Below are 19,669 nucleotides of genomic sequence, written 5' to 3'. Positions count from 1 at the left end.
TGGGTTATTTATTGGGCAGTGGTGCTACATCTACTTCTTTAAGAAAACTCAGTTCTACTTTCCTGTGGGCACTGTTTGATCTCTCTTCTTCCAGGTTTCCACATTTAAAGTTGCTCCTGGTAAAAGGCTCAACTCCTCTCTACTGAACTGTGCTAAAAATCAATCCAGTGTTAGGGAAAAGCATAAACCAATCAATGTTGGCAAACAATGGATCTGATTTTGCTTAAAGGTCAGACTTTTCTTCAAACAAACTCTGAAGATGGGAAGGAGTCACAGTGGGACTGATCTCTGGTTTGCACACCACTGTCAAATACCTTCCAAACTGGCAATTTTGAATCAATTTATAACTTGGCATTATTTAACTGCATTTCCATGAACATAAATGCCCAAGAGTATGAAGTGCACTGAACAATGTCCTTCACTGATTTCTGAAAATCTTGTGTGTTTTGTGCCTTGGGAGCTAACAGAAAACATTCACAAAATCTTCGTGTTTTTATCAAAATCCCAGATTTGCTCATCTCTATGCTATCAATGAGGTTCACTTCAAGGAATAACAACATATGAAGGCTTTTGTAGCAAAAAAATTTTAACAGAAATGACAAGATTCTGGCATTTCTTCATAGTAATTCACAAGGTCAAACTTAGACCTCTAGTTCAAGAGTATTTCTGAGTAATTCTGTTCTCATGAATGAGAGAAGAAGAGAGGGAGTTATGATCAGACAGTTATGACAGACAGAAATAGGTCCCCTTTGAGCCTCCTTTCCTTCAGGCTTAACACCCCTGGCTCCCTTGGCCACTCCTCATCAGACTTGTGCTCCAGACCCTTCCCCAGCTCCGCTGTCCTTCCCTGGGCATGCTCCAAGGAATGTCTTTCTTGTCCTGAGGAGCTCAAAACTAAACACAAGACTTGAGGTGCCTCACCAGTGCCCAGCCCTGGCCTTATCAGGCACACATTTGCAGATACACAAAAACATAGCAGTAAGCTATGTACTAGTGGAACTGAAGGGTCATTGATGTCACTTTCTCTTCTTTCTTCCCCAAGTTTTCACTAGAAATTTTAGCCATAAAATATAGAAAATTTAATTGTACTTGCCGTGTCCTTCTAATCTTTTAAATGACTTCCTGAAGAGGATGCAAATGGAAATTTGAAATGCAACACATCATTCAGTTATGATGTCTAAGTAGCCACTTTTCATCTTTTAAATAAAACAGGATGTTCCCATGCTGTGTAGATCTGCTTTTACAATGTAGGAGCCTTTTGACTGATTCATCTGCAAGAATACAAATGCTTACTAAACACAAATTATCACAGTGTATCACAGTAAGTCCTCTGCCTTTCCCAGGTAGAGTTCCCTTCCCCAGAAGGTCAGGAGCAAGAAGAATGCCATATTCAGCAGATTCTGTTGCAGCTGGGCACCCTTGGACTTAATTTCCCACATACTACAACTCATTCTATGTTCACATCATTTAATGGACATGCTAATTTACAATAGAATGTGTCCTAATTTTTGGACATGGGGGGAAGGGTTACAAAACAGCCTTTGCTGGGTTATAAGAAGTAAACAGGTCAGTGATTCAACATTTTCTGACAAAGTGCTGAGTTAAGTTAAGCAAATTTAACAGGCAGTTGAGCTGATGGTAAATCACAGAACAGATTCTTAGGATTGATTAAGGACCATAAATCCAGTAAATCCTCTTTCCAAAGACTGACTGTGTGGAAAGGGAATACTTGGATGGCTAAGATAAAGCATTCAATACTATTATAAAAACCTGTCAACACGTCTGGGTCACACATTCATATTGGCCAAATTCCAGTTGGCAGAGCAACTCTATAGGGTCTGAAACAAGAGAGCATAGACAACAATGATGGGAAAAGAGGAATGCAAAGATGACACAGAAATACTGTCTCCCCCATTCAGTGCAGTTCTGGGCACAGGTCAGCTGTTACTGCAAAAAACCAGCTGCACTTGTGCTTCCATCTTTTCCTTTACCTCTGGGTTGAGCCTGCTTTTAGAGCAGGTCCAGTAACCCTAGTATTATCTTGCCTGTTTTCCATCATTATCCAAGCTCATCTGCCTGGATACAAAATCTGTGGCTCACAATACCAGACTCCTGGTAATAACTCTAAACAAAAACACCTGCCAGGCTTGACACAGAAATGGTGTGTTTAACATTTAGCATTAGAAAAACTCACAGTGTCTCAAAAGAGGTCTGTTAAACCACAGGAGAGTTTGCAGAGTAACTAACTTAACATGAGGCTTCTCCTTGGTGGAAAAGCCAAGGATGGCTTCAATTCCAGGAGTCTGTAGGAGTCACTCATTTCACTTCAAGAGGAAGGGAAATGAGCTCATTTCTCAGCACAAAATCTGGCCCAGAGTTCACAGCCCTTGTGATCTGTTGGACCCCATCACTGGCAATCCAAGTGATTCAACCTGGCAGGAACCAAGAAGTTATGAAGCCCAAAGGAAGCAATTTGGGCATTTGCCCTTTGCCTACCCCGAGGTGTTTACCAAGGCATGTCCTAGCCTGACTCACTGCTTTTCCTTCCTCTTTTTTTCTAAGAGACTGCTATTAAGTCAAACACAGCCATTCAGTCAGTTCTAAATAACAGGGTCATAAAACTTACAGAACTTACTACAGCCCAGACCAGTTGCTGGTTTTACGTCATGAATGGGGCTAAACATAGCACAGGAAGATTTCCTTCTCTCTTCCTCCCCACCCCACACTTGGCTGACAGCTACATTTATCACATTCACAGCCCTCACAGTTAAAAAAAGGCTTTACCTTCCAAAATAAAATCACTGCCTTTGGCAACGTGAACAGAGTCACTTATACTATTTAAGATGTAATTTATATTCATCTCTCTGGTTGCCTGTATGACATATACTGAACCCAAAAGCAAGTTTTGAAAATAGATCTTTTTAAAGTACACTAAAAATAGGAAAATCTGTGAATAAATTCTTAGTTTTATTTGGATCAGCATTTGCTTTTTTAGCTTGTCAGAGGTAACTGAGTTTCTTTAACAAAGAAAAGCCTGATCTATTGTGGGAGTTGGACTAATAGAATAAAAACAAAGCAAAAATACAATGCCAATACTTCAAGAGTCCTGCAGAAACTATCCTTTAAAAACACCCTACCAAAATGGATCAGTTCTAAACAGCAAGCTGAAGGCACAAGACTTTACCATCATCAGTGCTTTTCCTTGTAGACCTTAGCAGACCATGCAAACTAAAATTTACAGTCTTGTGTATCTAAATTTAAGTTTTAAAAGCAGATCCAAAATTCTGGCTCAGCCTATATATTTCAGCTGTACATGTTCCATTGGGTCAGACTACCAGGCTATAAAACATGGAAATTCTAATTACATGAAGAGAAGAAATGGAGGAATAGTTGAAATCATCCTGTTACTGAGATAACTGCAGGCAACAAGGAGGGCATTAAGTGGATCAGTTCATCAATAATGGAGACTTTCAACACTAAGTAGGTCAGTGGTACATATTTCTGTTTTACCCTTGAATAGTCATTCAGCAGCCCACTCACAGAGAACTCACACTGCCTCCTTTCTCTTCTTACCACTCAGTCCTCAGCACCACAAAATTTACCAAATCCTCCTGTCCCTCTTGATGACTCGTGATCTGAAAATGTGTGGGGATTGAATTTGGATAGTTGAGGCTTTCCAGGAAGGTTGTGTTAAGAAGTGTATTGATATTATTTATTCTCCATCAGCTCTATGGGTAAGGAAACAAGCCTGTGTGGCTTCTAAAAGGCACAATTCTGCATAAATCTAATCCTGAATTGCTGTATTAAATGGGATGCCTCTCATCGACACATATTGTCACAAATCCATGGAGATTTTTCCAGAGACTTGAGTGTGTCTTAAATCAATACCTAACATGACTAAACCACATTTTGTGGTACTCACATGAAGCAATATTGATAGCTGTGTTATTTTTGGTTCTTTTGCTAAGAAAATACCAACAGAAGAATGGAAATGCACTATTTTGGAAGTCCTACTTTTCCTTAGAGGCTGTAACAAATTATTTTTAATTATTTCAGTTAAAGAAAATTTGCTTTTTCTTCCTCTTTTTCAAGTTGTTGCCACAGGGATATAAGTGGAAAGCTGCCCAGTCAGCCTACCAGATACTTGCTGAGTCTGTGCTGAAAAAAATTCAAAGCTGAGAGAAGAGGAGCTGTCCAGTTCAAAGTCAATATCATCCAGCCCTGCAGGAGAGAAGCACAAGTGGAAATGCAGAAGCAAATGTCTATTCAAAATTGAGGGCAATCATGACATGCAATACCTTCCACAGGAAGGCTGTTGATTGACTGACAGAAATCTGCAGCAGGATCCTTGCTGGGCACTGTAATAACCAGCCAGGAGCTGTGATAGCCAAAGGCAGTGTAGGAAGCAAAACAGACTGTTAATCCCTAAAAAGATTTAACAGGCATTATTTTTATTGCAACCAAACCAAATGGAAAAAGCAAAATCAAAGTTATTTCTCTAGGGCTACACAAATGGGGACATCTCAGGGTGGCACATCACACACCTCAGAAGACTGAGGGATTCCATAATGTCATAATTGAAAAGATCAGATATTATTCTGTCTGGTAATTTCAACTGTTAAATATCACTTCTCTTCTGGGTTAGCATGGACACCAGCTAATACTGAACACATTAGTTCTGTGTGGATAAATGGATCATAGTTGCATTCAGAGAAAATAAAGTCTATTCATATTACCTGAATAATATAAAACATTCCTTATACTACTCTTAAATCAAAACATTTATTTGAAAATCCATCTAAAATTAATAAATACTCTAGAACATAAACATTTTAAATCTAATGTGTTTGCCACCCCAGGGTGCTTTTCATTTGTTCTCCTCACTCTTCTTAACTGAACAAGCAATTTACATGAGTAATGAAAATAATCTGATTGTGAAGCTTTTAATCTATTATTCAATAGCTAAAAGGAAAGTAAAAATTACCCTTTCTATCAATAATTCAGCCTTGGTGCTAATGCAGCCATTCAGCTGCCCTCCTCACCAGGGCCTCATGCATTTTTCATGCTTCAGCTCTTTGTTGGGAGGTCAAAGATGTGAATTGTGGTTAAAAATACAGTTACCAGGTGTGGGAAGGTCAACTAAAGAAAATATTCCTATTGCCAAAGAACAAATTAACTGGCAGGACTGTAAAGGAAAACTGCACAGTTGGGTCCTGTGTGCCTGACTTTGCTGAAGAACAAAAAGACAAAGTCCAGCTGCCAACACTGCCCTGACAGCTCTGGCTGGTAAAGAACCTGCAGCTCTTGGCAGTCCCAGTGACACGCTGGACAAACTTCAGCCAGCTTGGTCTGGTGGTGTCCCAGTTCAGTCTCTCCTCAGTTACTGTTCACTAGCCTACCTGGATCCAAATCCACATGCTGGGACAGGAGCTCTCTGCAGAGAATCACAGACAAAGCTCAAGGATCAGATGAAAAAAATGTTTCCCTCACAGCCAAATTTTTACTGGTCTGGATGGTACTACAATTTGGACACCTGTCACTAAACTTCAAACCTGAACTACCTGGACCAGATCTCAGCATCTAACGAGTCTCCTTGGTGTCTGTAGCTCTAATTCCAGTGATACATTTTTAGAGAATTGCTCTTTAAACACTTCAACAGTTTTTGGAGCCCCAGAGGTATGGATGGCTTCCCTGTCTATCTTTCTTGCAAAATATGAATTGAGCACTTGCAAGTAAAAGAACGCAGTTAGTAAAGCCTTTTTTGTCTGCTAATAACCCCCTCTGAGAGTGTAATTTTCTCTAATAGTACAGTTGTCTTCATGAAAGATTAGCATGTCAAGTAGTCTCTTCAGGAGAGCTCCACAACCTCTGAGCTCAGACAGGCACCATCTCCTCTCTAGGGTGGCACGGAAAACTCTTCGAGAGAGGCTGATGAACTTTTAGACCTCTCCCATGCAGTGGTGCATGTGAGCCTGGCCCCAAGGAGCTGCCAGTGTCTTTGCCTGCCTTCCCATTCTGTCAGACAGAGAGGTTCTGGTGCAGAGATGGGATCCTTCCCTCATGTTCATGGAATAAAACATTCCCTCCCCAGTGTGAGTGGCTGCCCCAGTCAATCTTACTCCTATGCTGAAGGGTTGACAAGTTAGCTGAAGTTCTGCACTGGAAATGGTTCCATTTTATTTTTACCTCTTCAAACTCTACATGACCCAGCACTTCTTATGACAGAAAAAGTGAAGGATTTGCCTTATTTCATCATGGCTCAAAATGAAGCCAATAAATTTGTATGTAACACTTGGCAATTTCCCTCTAGCTCTATTTATTGCTGTCCACCCTTCTTCAATAAGAGGAAGTGATATTAATTTGGTACTGAGAGTGGAAGCATCCATTTTACATCTGTAGTTGTTCCAGATGGGAAATTAGGCTTGCCAGTCTTTGTGTGACATCACTGCTTCACATAGATTTGCATTCCAGCAAAGCTTAGCAAAAACTTACACAGATCTACACATTGATCTACCAAAACAGGATCACAACAACTGGCCTTATAAATATGCTCAAGGGGAAAAATGAACAGGATTTTGTCAGCTCTAGCACCAAGGGTAGTTGACCAGAGAGACCATTCAGGAAAGTAAATTTCAACTTCAGTTTTGCAAGAGCACAAAATAAAGATCATGTAATCATTTCTGTTGCTGCCCTGACCACATACTCCAGACCTGGATGTCTGACTTCCTTCCCCTTTACCCAACTTTTCTCCCCATGTTAAATGCTGTATAAACAGAGACCAGGTTTTGGGTCTGTACTCCAAAGGGCTAAAAATGATGTCTAGAAATGACAATGCAAAGCAATACCCATAGATAGATACAGACAGATGGAAGAGTATCAAGAAAATGAGAGTACCAGTCAGCCCTTCAGAAATGGAAGTGCCATCTAGTGTTTCCATACTTTCAGAGATGGACTTCCAAACACAAGAAGCTCCATAGAACAAAACATTAAATTTCTTCTTTGGAAGCATAACAAGGAGACAGTGAAGACTCATATTGTTGACTAATCATAAACATGAATCAGTATTTAAATAGACCAGGATACCACTGACAGGAGAGATTGGCCTTCAGAAGCCTTGGAAGGGGGTCAAACACCAAATGATGGATGTTACAGAGTAAGACAGATGAGGGGAAATGCACAATGCAACAAGTATTTGGGTTCACACAATCAGACAGAAAAATACTATTTTTGAATGACAACACTGAGTGGAAATCAACAGGCAAGACTGTGCTTATCAAGGCCAGAGGAAAGGGAAATTTTGATACCTTAGAGGTAATATAACATGAATTACAGCGATAGATAGATAGATAGATAGATAAGATAGATAAAAGGATTTTATGCACAGGATAAACCAGATGCAGATACAGTCTGGATGGGAGAACAGAGAGAGAATTTTGAGTCAAAGAGCAGTGCAGTGATTTGCAGGACAGTGGGCTGTACCCAGCAGAAGAAAAGGAATTGGCTCAGGAAAATTAATTGCAAACATACTTCTGACCAGTTTGCTACTTACTCTTGGTTGCTGGGGGCTTGTTTGCTGGCCCTGCTACACCAGTCAGCAAATACACCCTAGATGTGCAACACAAAGATGACACAGGACTCCCTGCAGTCCAGCCTGAGTGTGCCCTGCAGACACAGCCAGCTTGTACATGGCAATCAATGAGCCAGATGCAATGGGAGCACTGCTAACTGCCTGGAAATGATGCATGTTGGAAAAACGGAACAATTTGAGAGACTCCATCGCACTCATTACCATTTCAATCAACAGCAGCACAATGGAGCACTGACAAGATTTAAATGACTATCCAATAGAAATAATCTGAAAGGCTCATGATAACTGAGGAAGGGATTATTTACAGCCTGTTTTATTATAGGCTTCCTATTTGGCTAAGATTTTGCACATGTGAACTTTTGCATCAGCCATAGCTGTGCAGGCAGCTCTTTCAGGGAGAGAGATAAGAAAAGAAATACGGTTGAGGAAGGCGTAATGGAGGCGTGGAAAATTGATTTTCAGGCTGACTGTGACCTTGACTCAGAGGTTGAACATGAGCTGTGAAGCAGACAATGAGGATGGGAACAAGCTGGAGACAGCAAAACTGCAAACTTTGTTTGGAATCAGAGATTACAGAGCAATTCTGACAGCCTGACCCTGTCCCCATAATCAAGTGCACTAAGCATGTGATGATTTTTTAACTTGCAGGGACTGTTGGGTATTTATGAAAACACAACAGAGCTCAGGCACTATTTGTCTCAGAGACAGCATTTCAGAAGGATGTTATTCAAGTCACTTGTGATGGGAAAAAAAAGGAAGAAAAATTTCTATATAATGCATCAGTTATTTTGTCACATTGTGATAATTCCATTTGTTCACATTCTCATGAAATATTTCATCTAAATAATTTTCTGCTCTGATTTTTTTTAGGATGGGTCTGTAGACATGAAAAGATTCACAGAAAAAAATAAAGTCATGAAGGAGGAGAAAAACACGATGCAGTTAGGAAAGGCAGGGAAGAGTGGCTGCCTGACATTTTCAGTTTGTCACTGATACAAAATCTTCTGAATAGTTTGCTCAGAATTGCAAAACAACCAGACACCAAGTTACTACTAAATTACTGTTTCTCCAGCAAGAAGCAGTTAGAGAGGCTCTGTCTTTATTTTCTTTCTGTGCCTTTTCTATTGTGTAGTTTGGGGAAAGGAGGGAGTAGCAAGTTAGGTGAGGTCCACACTCAGAGTGCCTTGTCAGCACAGGTTTTATGTATTATAATATTATGCAGTATATTATGCTGGCACAGCATTCCAAAGCAGATGCAGCTTATAACAGCAAAAAAAGATTTTTACAGTATAACTTTTTGATTACCTGACAGTGACAAGTTGTTTTTTATGCACAAATGAGTTCAGGTCACACCCCAGTTGCTGATCTGTGCATATCTGCCTCATCACAACATCAGTAGTACAGTCCTGGCCTTTGAGCTATGGAGGAACCTCTACTTTACCTAGAAAGCACTAGTTTGGTTTCTTAAGATCTCTGGAGTGGCATATAAAGGCTGGAAAAGGACAGGGAATATGTACTGGATTTCTCTGTCTAAAGCTCATTCTGAATGAGAATTTGAGGTCTACAAGCAAGGAAAACTGCACAATGTTCAGAGATGTAATATTACAGTATCAAGGTCCTTTGGCCCTTTCACAGAGATCCTCTGAACTCAGGGGGCACCAGCACAGCTGCAGTTTTTCTGTGTGGGTGGTCAACCTTCAGCAGGACTAAAATCCAAACCACAATTGCCAGTAGTCTTGGGATTTTCCTACAAAATGTGTTTCTGAATAGAAATCACAGTATTTTTGTTAGTGTGCAGTAGTGTGCTCAAGGCACTGTTCTGAAATGATACATGCCCTGAAACTGAGGTGACTGGGAAATGAAAATCCTCCGGTTTTTAAAAAATCAGGCCAATTCATGATTACAGTCTTTTTAAACATGGAAGGGGAGTTTCTGAATATCTCCATGGCAGACCACTGAGATGGATTATCTGCCTGTTCTGTGCATGCTGCTTAGGACCAATTCTGTTCTACTGTCAAATCTCCCTGTTTTCCTGGAAGCATTTTTTAATTGTTCCATTCAAACTGAATTTTCACAATATTTAAACTTCTGAAAAGTAGTGTATTACCCATCTGAAAATCATTCCCTCAGAAAATTCCCAGCTAACTTCCAACCACACAACCAGCCGGAGTAATTAGCTCTGTGTGATAGCAGAGCTGATAAATAACATTGGTCTCAAGGTTACAGCAGTTCAATGGCCAGGCTAGACAAAGAATGCTTGAGGGCATTCCCTCGTGGTAGAAACAGCTCCTTGCAAAGACCTTGCCTCAATTTCCCATTCCCAGTGTTTACTTAAATTAAGCTAATCAGTTTTCTTTTTATGGGGAACGATGGGGAGGGGTTATGGAGGCAGGCACAGAAGTCTCCATTGATCTCTCAACTGATGCTGTCATTAAGCTTCCAGTCCAGACTTCCTTGACTTAGAATCTTACCCTCCTGTTACCCTTCAACTGCAATCAGCAGGCTTTTCTCTTACTTTGGAGAGTCCTTGCTAGGGCAGTCTTCCATCAGATAGGAGGTGAATTTCATTCATCTAATCACTCTCAGTTCTGAGGATAACAGGCGTATCTTTGTCCCAGATGAGAGAAGAAGAAACCTTACAATGCAGGATTCTTCATCGCAGGCCCTTAAGGGGACAGCGGCCCTACATTCTAACTCATCCCTGACATTAATAACTCCCAAGACACTCTTCTCTCTAGCAAAGGCTACATCAAATATTTTTTTTAATAGATTTCCTTAGGCACACAAGCAACTCATCTTGCAAAACATCCCCTCTGGCCTTAAAGAGCCAGTGTTCTGCTGCAGCCAACAAAACATTGAAGTGTGTTCCTTAAGTTACATGAAAAATAACTGAAAAATTCAAAGCACGTACGATGAGGCTTAGAAATTCAACTGATGACAGAAAAAATCACACCAGAAAAAAAGAAAAACCATCAGATGTGATTGTAGGAGGAAGGAACTAAGAGAGTTGGGACATCACCGAGTCTATCCCACAGTTTTAATTTGCAGGTAGAGCTGAGATGTCATGAAAACTGCATCGTGAAAGGGGAGCTGCTCAGGAACTAAATATTTAAATAGTATCAGTAAAGACCGAGCTGACAGTCACCCACAAATTCCAGGGAATCTGCAGATGAAACGAGTGAGCTGCTGTCCAGGAAATACTAAAATATCAGACATTCTGCGAGAGAACTGGACTCGATAATGATGATGACCTCGGAAAGGAGAGGCTGCAGAGCCCTCCTGCCCTGCCTGGCACACCGGCCGGACGCGAAAATCCGGCTCTCCCACCTCCCCATGGCCCCGCCGCATCCCGCGCTGCTGCTCCGGCCGCGGCCGCCGCTCGGCTGTGCCCCCTCGTGCCCGGCGGTGCCATCGCTGCGCTGCTCAACGGGGGGCGGCACCTGCACAAGGGAGGGATGCAGCGTTACGGTCCTGCCCCTCGAACTTCCCGAGACAGGCCAGTGTACACGGGGGTGACACGGCTGGAAACAGGACATGTGAGTCCTGGAATGATGCACTGTCTAAATCCTTTCTGGATCCGTGTGAAGGCCCACACGCTCACAGGTGTTTTCAGATTTCCAGTGACTACAGGCACAGTTTAGAGTTTGTAGCAATTCAGATTGTCAGGTAAGATTTGTGCTCTAGACATTTCTCCCAGTTGCCACCAAAGCCACTGCACTGTCTCCTGTCCCTGTCCTTTGGGCTGTCAAACACCATGTCCCAGGGCCCAGAGCACATTAAAAACTTCCCTATCCTGTCACCAGCTCTGACTCTGAGATGTAGTATTTTCAACAAGCACATCACCACCCTGAGTCTTTTACTTACCCCACTGCCAAATGGATGTGACATTTATTCCAGCAGGGTGACAGGGCTTTGGTGTGATTTTTCACCACAGATGGGGCTTTAGAGAACTGCAAACTACATTACTTTAATAAACTGACAAATACCTCTCTGAAGACAGGGTACACACTGAGAGCTTCACAGAGTACATTCAACAGAAAGAAGCACAGCAACCTAAACAGTTGAAGAAGACCTTTACACTGAGCAGCTTTTCACATCATTTTTCCAAGCACACTTTAAACCTCTCTGCTTTTTTTTCAGGAACTGCCAACATTCAGGTTACATGGAGATTTTCATGTGCCCAAACTCTCATTTTTGGCAAGCATCCTGAATGGCTTGGGCACAGAAAAGAAACTGTGCTTCTTAGCAAAAAATCTTAGGAACGACACAACTTGGGAGTCAACCTGAGTGATTCTTATGTAAAAATTCTGCAGCTTGGAGCCTGGAGCTTGAGGCTGCTCCAGCAAAGCCACAGAGGGGATGTAGCCAGGGCCCGGACCTGGAGCTCAGCCACGAGGTGTCAGCGTTCCACCGGCAGTGTTGGGCTTGGGCTCCGTGGGGAAAAGCCTTGGAGTGCCAGGAATGGGCACGCTCCTCAGCTCCCGGCGGCACTGCACGGTGCAGGAGGAGGCAAAATGGTTCATCGGTCCCTTCTAACCCGTGGAAAAACAACCTCCAGATCAAGGAAAATAAACTGTGGCAAGCTTATGAATATCACAAATTCCTATGCTGGCCTGCCAAATGCTGCTGCAGTATTTGTGCTTGGGATTCTCCGAGGATTAGGCCTCCTCCCTGCTTGGGAAGCGTGCCTGGGTCAGTGGAGCAGGCAGGAATGCAGCTATTCCCAGCAGCTGGAACAGGGGCACAAACTGGGGAGCTACTGGCTGCAGACACCGACAGGCTGGTTGTGTACAGGAGTCCTGAAGCATCAGTGTTTTAGTAACAAACACCACCTGAGTATTGCAGGAGTACAGAGGAGTCTTCCACTTATAATTCCAATTACATGAAAAATGTAGAGATAGTAAGAAGGTACTAACCATTTTTTACTTAAGTAAGCTATCTATAAACACATTTGAAGATTTTCCTGGTTTTGGTGGGACTTATCACTTGAATTTTTAAGCCTTCCTCAGAGCTTTCATTGAGAACAGGGTAAGAGTGAGCTCCTACTAATCCTCCCAGGGATGCTCTGCCCCGTCCATCAGACAGGCTGCCCTCCTCTGTCTGCCCACTCACAGCTCTGTTGCCTGCTCCTCACAATGGACAGGGGTTACCAGCTGGCACAAGGGAATAGAGAATGCAGCAAGAGCCATACTCTGAATTGCATCTACAAGAGCCTGTAGGTCCCAATACACCAGAGAAGTCCATCTCAGCTGATCTGATAACATTTTTAGGACTACATAAGCATGTCCTTAGCAAGAACCATCTTGGGGAAGAGGAGGCACATTCTTTCCTCTACTGCCTCATTCAACATCTAATCTTGGACTTTATATTAATGCCTTCCAACCCCTGAAGTGACTCACTTAGATGAGCTCTAGAAAAGGACTCCATCTGGAAGAGAGAAATAGATTGATCTGTCCAAATCTATTTGCTACTTTTTAGTGACACTGCTGACTGAGCCAGCAGCAGAGACAGATGCCACAGGAATGGAACAGGACAGCATCAAAGAAAGGGAAGGCTGAGAGGTCTGGCCTGGGGTGAGGGGCAGTGGAAAACTGCAGGTGCTGGGGGAATACTAAAGCCAAACAGAACTGATTGCAGATTTCTGGTTTAGTTATCTTCCCTCCTTCACTCATCAATATATTTTAAATAAAACCTTGAAAGAAATGCATGAATATATAAGATGTTTTTGTTTATATTGCAGGTGCAACACTGAAGAATCCATTTGTAGATATGGATGTCCCCCCAACATGTAACACAGCATGACACAGTTCCAGGACACTGTACCAAGATCAGAATCAACACGGATTTCCCTCTAGAGATCTCACCAGAGGTGTTGCAGCAGAAAATCATGTTACTCTGTCTAATTGACTAATACAGTTAGGAGTTCTGACAGCCACGCACCCTGAAGCCATGCTTGCAGATGGCTGGTAACTAATACTCTTTTTTAAAAACAAACCCAACTTCAGTAGAATTTTGAAAAAAGCTTTGCCATGACAAGGTTTTAGAGAAAAAGCATATTTCCACCACCTCGTGCCACACAACAACTGAAAATACCACTATTTTTTAAAAATACAGGCATGTGCAAAATGAGCTTTCACTTGGGAAGCTGTTATGAGGAGGTAAAATTGGTTTTCGTTGTACTAATTTTTCTTTAATTTTACAGAAAACCTTACTATATTTTATGAGAATTGCTTATCCATCTTAAAGCAAGAAGGTTCTAAATTATTTTGGTATGGCAAGACTTACTGCCTGGAGAAAAGTATTTTTTAAACAAACAAAAGTATCAGGAAGCAAAATACACTATGCCCTATATTGTCCAAAGACATGTCTTTATCATAGCAGAAATTGTGAATAGAATAATGAGTTATACTTGAAAATCACCATCAAAAATAACTTCATTGATTCTGTTTTAAATGACAGAAAACATTGTTTATATCCATGATAACAGCTGAGCTTAATCTTATACGGTCTTCTTTTTCTAATCCAAAAATCAATCTCAAAGGTCTAGATAAGATACATTGTTAGCCCAATTTTTAGGTTTTTTTGTGGCATCCTTGGAGACAGTTTAACCAAACAGTTGTTGTTTTCATACTCCAGTTTGAATGTGGTCTTGGTTCTATCTTATTCTGGGAATAAACTGGAAAAAAAACAACTATGCTTTGTACATGGAACCCGATGATCAAATGGTCCCATGTGGCCATGGTATGTTTAAGAGGTCTTAACCTCCTCATCCAGTGCCCTGCCTCAGACAGTATTTAGAGGCAGCATCTTTGCCCTGAGGTTTGCTGTCATGGGAAGAAGTGGAAGAAGGACCTGTGAGGCTGGGAACTGCAGCAAGGGAAAAATGCCTTAGATTAGATGCCTGAATTCTGATGTCTAAAGTTAAGATCATGTCTACCTTCAATAATTTATAATGGAAAGAATATATAACCACAGTATTTAAGAGATGCCTGCATTTTGAAGGATTTGAATTTAAAAATGCATGATGCTCCAAGACTATGATGCTTTAAAATGAAATCACATCCCTTAGACAAGGAACTTTCTCAGTATTACTCTACAGTAAACAGGAGGAGAGCTTCTCTCTCCAACCCCCCAAGACTGGCAATACAAATCAACTTTCTGAATGCAGTCAATTTACCACAAGTATCTCCTGAAAATATAAATTATAGACATTTAAGACCCTCTTCCATGGCACAAAACTACATCTCTGAAGACTGCTCAGACCTTGCCATTAAACCTTTAAAAGGCTGAAATGCCAAGGAGTTCATTATGTGGGCATTCTTTCCAGAAATGCTAAATGATGTATTAGATTTGAGCTAATGAAATAATAATAAACATTGGGCTTAAAATTCCAGTAGCAGTCTGAACAAAAACTAGTTGTTCCTCACACAACTGATCCCTTTCATTTTGTAATTACTACAGGAGCCTCCTTTACTTCCTTCAACTCACTAACAGTCTTGTGAAGGAGAGTCCAGAGCCTGGAGGGAGGAGAGGCAGAATTTCCCATCCTTGCAGCATGCTGCACATCTCTTCCCTGGATTTCAAGTTGAGTAACCAACATCAGGGAGGAAAAGAAAGGCAACAGAAAGAGAAAAGTCACTTTGCTGCCAAATAGCAAAGGAGACAGTATTTCAAAGGAGACTATTATTTCTCCTGACTTACAGGCACAGAGCAAAAAGTGATTTTTCTCTCCCAAACCGGTGTTCTCTTTCTCCTGCTGCTGCTCTTCTCCCTCTAAGTCCTGCTCCTCTGGTAGAGCTACCCAGTCCCTGCTCCTGCATTAGAAGTGTTCAGAGCTCCTCTCTTGTGGCCTCTGCCTGTCCCATCAGGGGGAGCCAACAGCTTCCCACAGCAGGACTTCTGCTCTCCTTGCTGACTCCAAAGCTGGGATCTGTGGAGGGACAGTGGCTCCCTTAGAATGCAATCCAGAGGGAATGAGTACAGACAGGAAGACGGGGTTTTACTCCTCTTATGCAGGCCCAGCACCAACACACATACCCTGTCCAGGTCCCTCTGGATGGCATTCCTTCCCTCCAGCATGGGAACCACACCACACAGCTCAGTGTCATTGGTAAGCTCGCTGAGGTGCCTTTGACCCCACTGTCCATGGCACCAACAAAGCTGTTAAACAGCACCAGTCCCAAACCCCATCCCCGAGGAAGTCACTTGTCATTGCCCTTCAATAGGACATTGAGCTGTTGACCACAACTCTTTTGAGTGTGACCACCAGAGAATTCCTTATCCACTGAGTGGTCCATCCATCAAATTTCTGTCTTTGCAGTTAAGAGACAAGGATGCCATGTGGGACAGTGTCAAATGTTTTACAGAAGTCCACAAGCATGTCAGTTGGTTTTCCCTTGTCCACTAATGCTGTAACCCCACCACATTTGTCAGGCACAATTTGTCCTTGGTGAAGCCATGTTGGCTGTCACAAACACATCTCCATGTGTGTCTTAGCATAGTATCCAGGAGGATCTGCTCCATGACCTTGCTGGACACAGAGGTGAGAATGACTGGCCTGTAGTTCCCCAGGTCTTCCTTTCTTCCTGTTTTAAGAATGGGGGTTATGTTTCCACTTTTCCAGTCATTGGGAACTTCACTGAACTGCCATGACTTCTCAAATATGGCTTAGCTATTTCATTCACCAGTTCCCACAGGACTTGCAAATGCATCTCATCAGGTCCCATGCACCTTCAGGTTCCTTAGATGTTCTCAAACTGGATCTTCTACAGTGGACAGTTCTTCATTTTCCCATCCTTGCCTTTGCCTTCTGTGACTCAGACAGTGTGGGTGGAGCACTTGCTGGTGAAGACCAGTGCAAGAAAGGTCATTGAATACTTTAGCCTTCCCCCTATCCTGGTAACCAGATCTATTTTCTTCCAGAGAGGGCTCATATTTTCTCTACTCTTCCTTTTATCACTGACATACCTATAGAAGTTTTTCTTTGTGCCCTTGACAACCCTGACCAGATTTAATTCTATCAGGGCTTTAGCTTTCCTAACATAATCCCTGGCTGCTTGGGCTATGTTGGTGACGACAATTTCTCTGTATTCCTACCAGACTGCCTGTTCATGCTCCCACCCTCATTAGGCTTTGTTTTTGTGTTTGTTCAGGAGCTCCTTGTTCATCCATGCAGGTTTCCTGGTGGTTTTGCCTGACTTTCTCTTTGTTGAGATTCATTTCTTCTGAGTATGGAGGAGGAGGTGATCCTTGCATATCAACCAGCTTTCTTGGGACCCTTTTCCCTCCAGGGCTTTATCCCTTGATACTGTACCAAGCAGATCTCTTAAGAAGCCAAAGTCTGCTCTCCTAAAGTGCAGGGTAGTGATCTTGCTGTGCAGCCTCCTCACACTTGCACTCTGAGGCTCAGAGCTCCTGGGTTCAATCCATGCTTCCGAAAGAACAACTGAAGATCTGCATTACACCCCGTGGGAAAAATGCCTGTGGGGAGTCTATTCTAGTTCTCCCTGTAGAGTTGTGTGTCTGCTACTGCAAAGCTGGGGAAAGCTCAAAAATCTTCAGGACTTAATCTCCATTTTAGAAAGCCACAGATAATTTATCTCCTCAAGATCATATTGAATAAAGTGTTTGCCAAGATTGGCTGTAAACTAGTTCAGAGGATAATCTTTAAATTAAACTTGTTATATTACACAAGCAATGTCTCCTTAACACATGAGGACATGCTGCTGAACTGAATCTGAATATTAAATATTCCCTACATGTGATATTCAATTGCTCATGCAGTGTGTAGCTGTGAGAACAGCTTTCCTCAGCCTGCTGTCAGCCTAACATACTGTCATCTCCCTTTGGTGTTAGATGGCTTTTAAACTTCTAAATGGATACAATGGAAAATTAGGATAAATTATGGAAATTTCTGTACTTGTGAGTACAAAATTTCTGAGCAGCTTGTAGGAAACTGCTCTTCTATTTCTTGTCCTGCTTTTACAGGAATAGAAGCAGTGACCCATTGTGTCCATACATAAGATTAGAATAATAATTAAAAAAGAACAATGCCTTTGTGCTAAACGAAACCTTGAAGGAGAAAATAGATTTTTCACCATCTCCTGGTTCAATAAAAGATACAAAAATGTTTGGGGAAAATTATTTTTAAAAAGCTATATTATCCTGAAGACATGAATTCTTGACATTCCTTCTTTTAACACAGAATTCACTGGAGTTTCAGAGGTATTTTTGGAACTCCCAGCCCAAAGACCAGATACCTGAGTACCATTAACAAACTCTCACTTACTGCTATGAATAGAGAGAGCATTCACCACTTGATAAAAATGGAGTGCAAATAATCTCATACTAGTAAAAGTGTCTGAAAAAAACCACAAAAAGAAATACCAGATCTACATGAACTGTCAGGTAAGTGTTTCTTCCAAAAGCAAAGTATTAAAATGGCATTCTGGTATTCCAGTTAAATGTAGGTGATTAAGGACAAGTCCTAGAGCAATGCTTTGCTTCACTCACAATATTGCATTGTTCTAAGTAAGCTGGAACGTTTAGTGGCAGGATATTTCACATGCTTACACTTTACAGCAAATGCACAGGATACAAATGAAGTTGCAGGTAAAATGAGGGATATTTAAGAGAGAATATTGTTACTTATTCTGGCTTCTACTTAATGAAAAGGATACAACTCCTGGATGAACAATGTACATGCATGGTACATATAAATATATATATAGATACACATATGCATAATGAGTGTTTACACACACCTAAAAAGAGGATTTGTGAAAACTTGTCAAGTTCAAGAATAGGGAAGAAATCTGAAGCAGGTACATTTTAAAATCTGAGTAGCAGATTAATAAAATTCCAGTACATACATGGTTTATTATGTAACTAAAATACATGCATTTATATGCTGTTTAACTTATTTTGTTAACTATTTTTCATATATGTCATATCTGATGTACATATGCTTTATGTATTATATTTTAGTTACCATATTCTACATTACATATTAAAGTCACTTGGACTCAACGTTATGTTTGGTCTCTAATCAATGTCACTTTATTGTTTTGTATGACATCAGTGAATTACTGTTGTCCAGCACTGCAAATTCTCTGTTCAGAAAAAACCCACCCTCCTACTGCTTATGAATAATTTATTTTCTTTAAATCTCCAGCATATATCAAAGGCTTATAAAGGCAAAATTCACTGCTTCTCTAATTCTTCTCCTCTGTGTAGGAGAACATGGCATGTAAGTCAATGAGCTCTGGGAGAATCAGAATATCAAGATCAAAATACTACCTACTGTAACCTTATTCTGAGGAAGTGAGTGGATTATCAAGTCTAAGTCATTTAGAAAGTGGATTAGTTTCTAAACATAGGCACTTACTGCTTTGAGAAGTGCCTTGTTTAAGGAGGGAAGTTCTGGTCTCTCTGAGGAATTTGTCCTGATCTAAGTATTAAACAGAAGCTCATCCCTACCTTTTCCCAAGTGCTTTATAAATAGCTGGTTGACTCCTCTGAGAAAGCATTCATTTCCAGGCACACTGAAAGTGTCCCTTCTTCAGAAGGCTTAACTGTTTGAAAAAATAAATACATCAAGAGTTAGATCTGGTATAGCAGAGCACAGACAAGAGTTTGAAGTAACTAAGTAGGTATGCACAGTGTATTTGCCTTGTTTTACTAACTGGGGAAAGACATTTAAGTAAAATTATATTTATGAATACTTCAAAATTTCATCAAGATAAAGATACATCATTGTTTAAGTCAAAAAACACACTTCTCAATTTAGTTTTCTGTAGCCATTTTAAACATAACTACTCAGCTCTCTGTTTTATAAATACTGTAATACAATGCACTACGAGCTGGCAGAAATGTTCCTTCAGTTGTTATCACAAAGGGATGGGACTAGTTAATAGAAATTTGTTACACTAAAATAAAACTATTGTTAATCCATATATCTACCCTAGTTTCAGATTTAATTTCATTGACATCCAGTGCAAGTGCCACCTGAACTGCTGCAGTTTATAGTACATTTTCTAATCTGGGAACTCCAAACTGGCTCTCTCTAGTGCCAATCACCAA

At 41.2% G+C, this 19,669-nt stretch overlaps 1 protein-coding gene across 1 annotated transcript in view; it reads left to right on the top strand.

The window, feature by feature from the left end:
* Positions 1 to 18,581, top strand: part of AMER3 (APC membrane recruitment protein 3) — a 39,923-nt gene extending 21,342 nt beyond the window's left edge. The window contains exon 3 of the mRNA XM_071566782.1: positions 13,329 to 18,581. The gene's annotated coding sequence lies outside the window, so the exon portion shown is untranslated. The remainder of the gene's footprint in view (positions 1 to 13,328) is intronic.
* The last annotated feature ends 1,088 nt before the right edge of the window (positions 18,582 to 19,669 follow it).

Source organism: Pithys albifrons, chromosome 11 (assembly GCF_047495875.1).
Source record: "Pithys albifrons albifrons isolate INPA30051 chromosome 11, PitAlb_v1, whole genome shotgun sequence".
NCBI classification, from domain to species: Eukaryota; Metazoa; Chordata; class Aves; order Passeriformes; family Thamnophilidae; genus Pithys; species Pithys albifrons.
The sequence above is the reverse complement of the archived record's forward strand: the minus strand, read 5'-3'. Positions and strand labels throughout refer to the sequence as shown.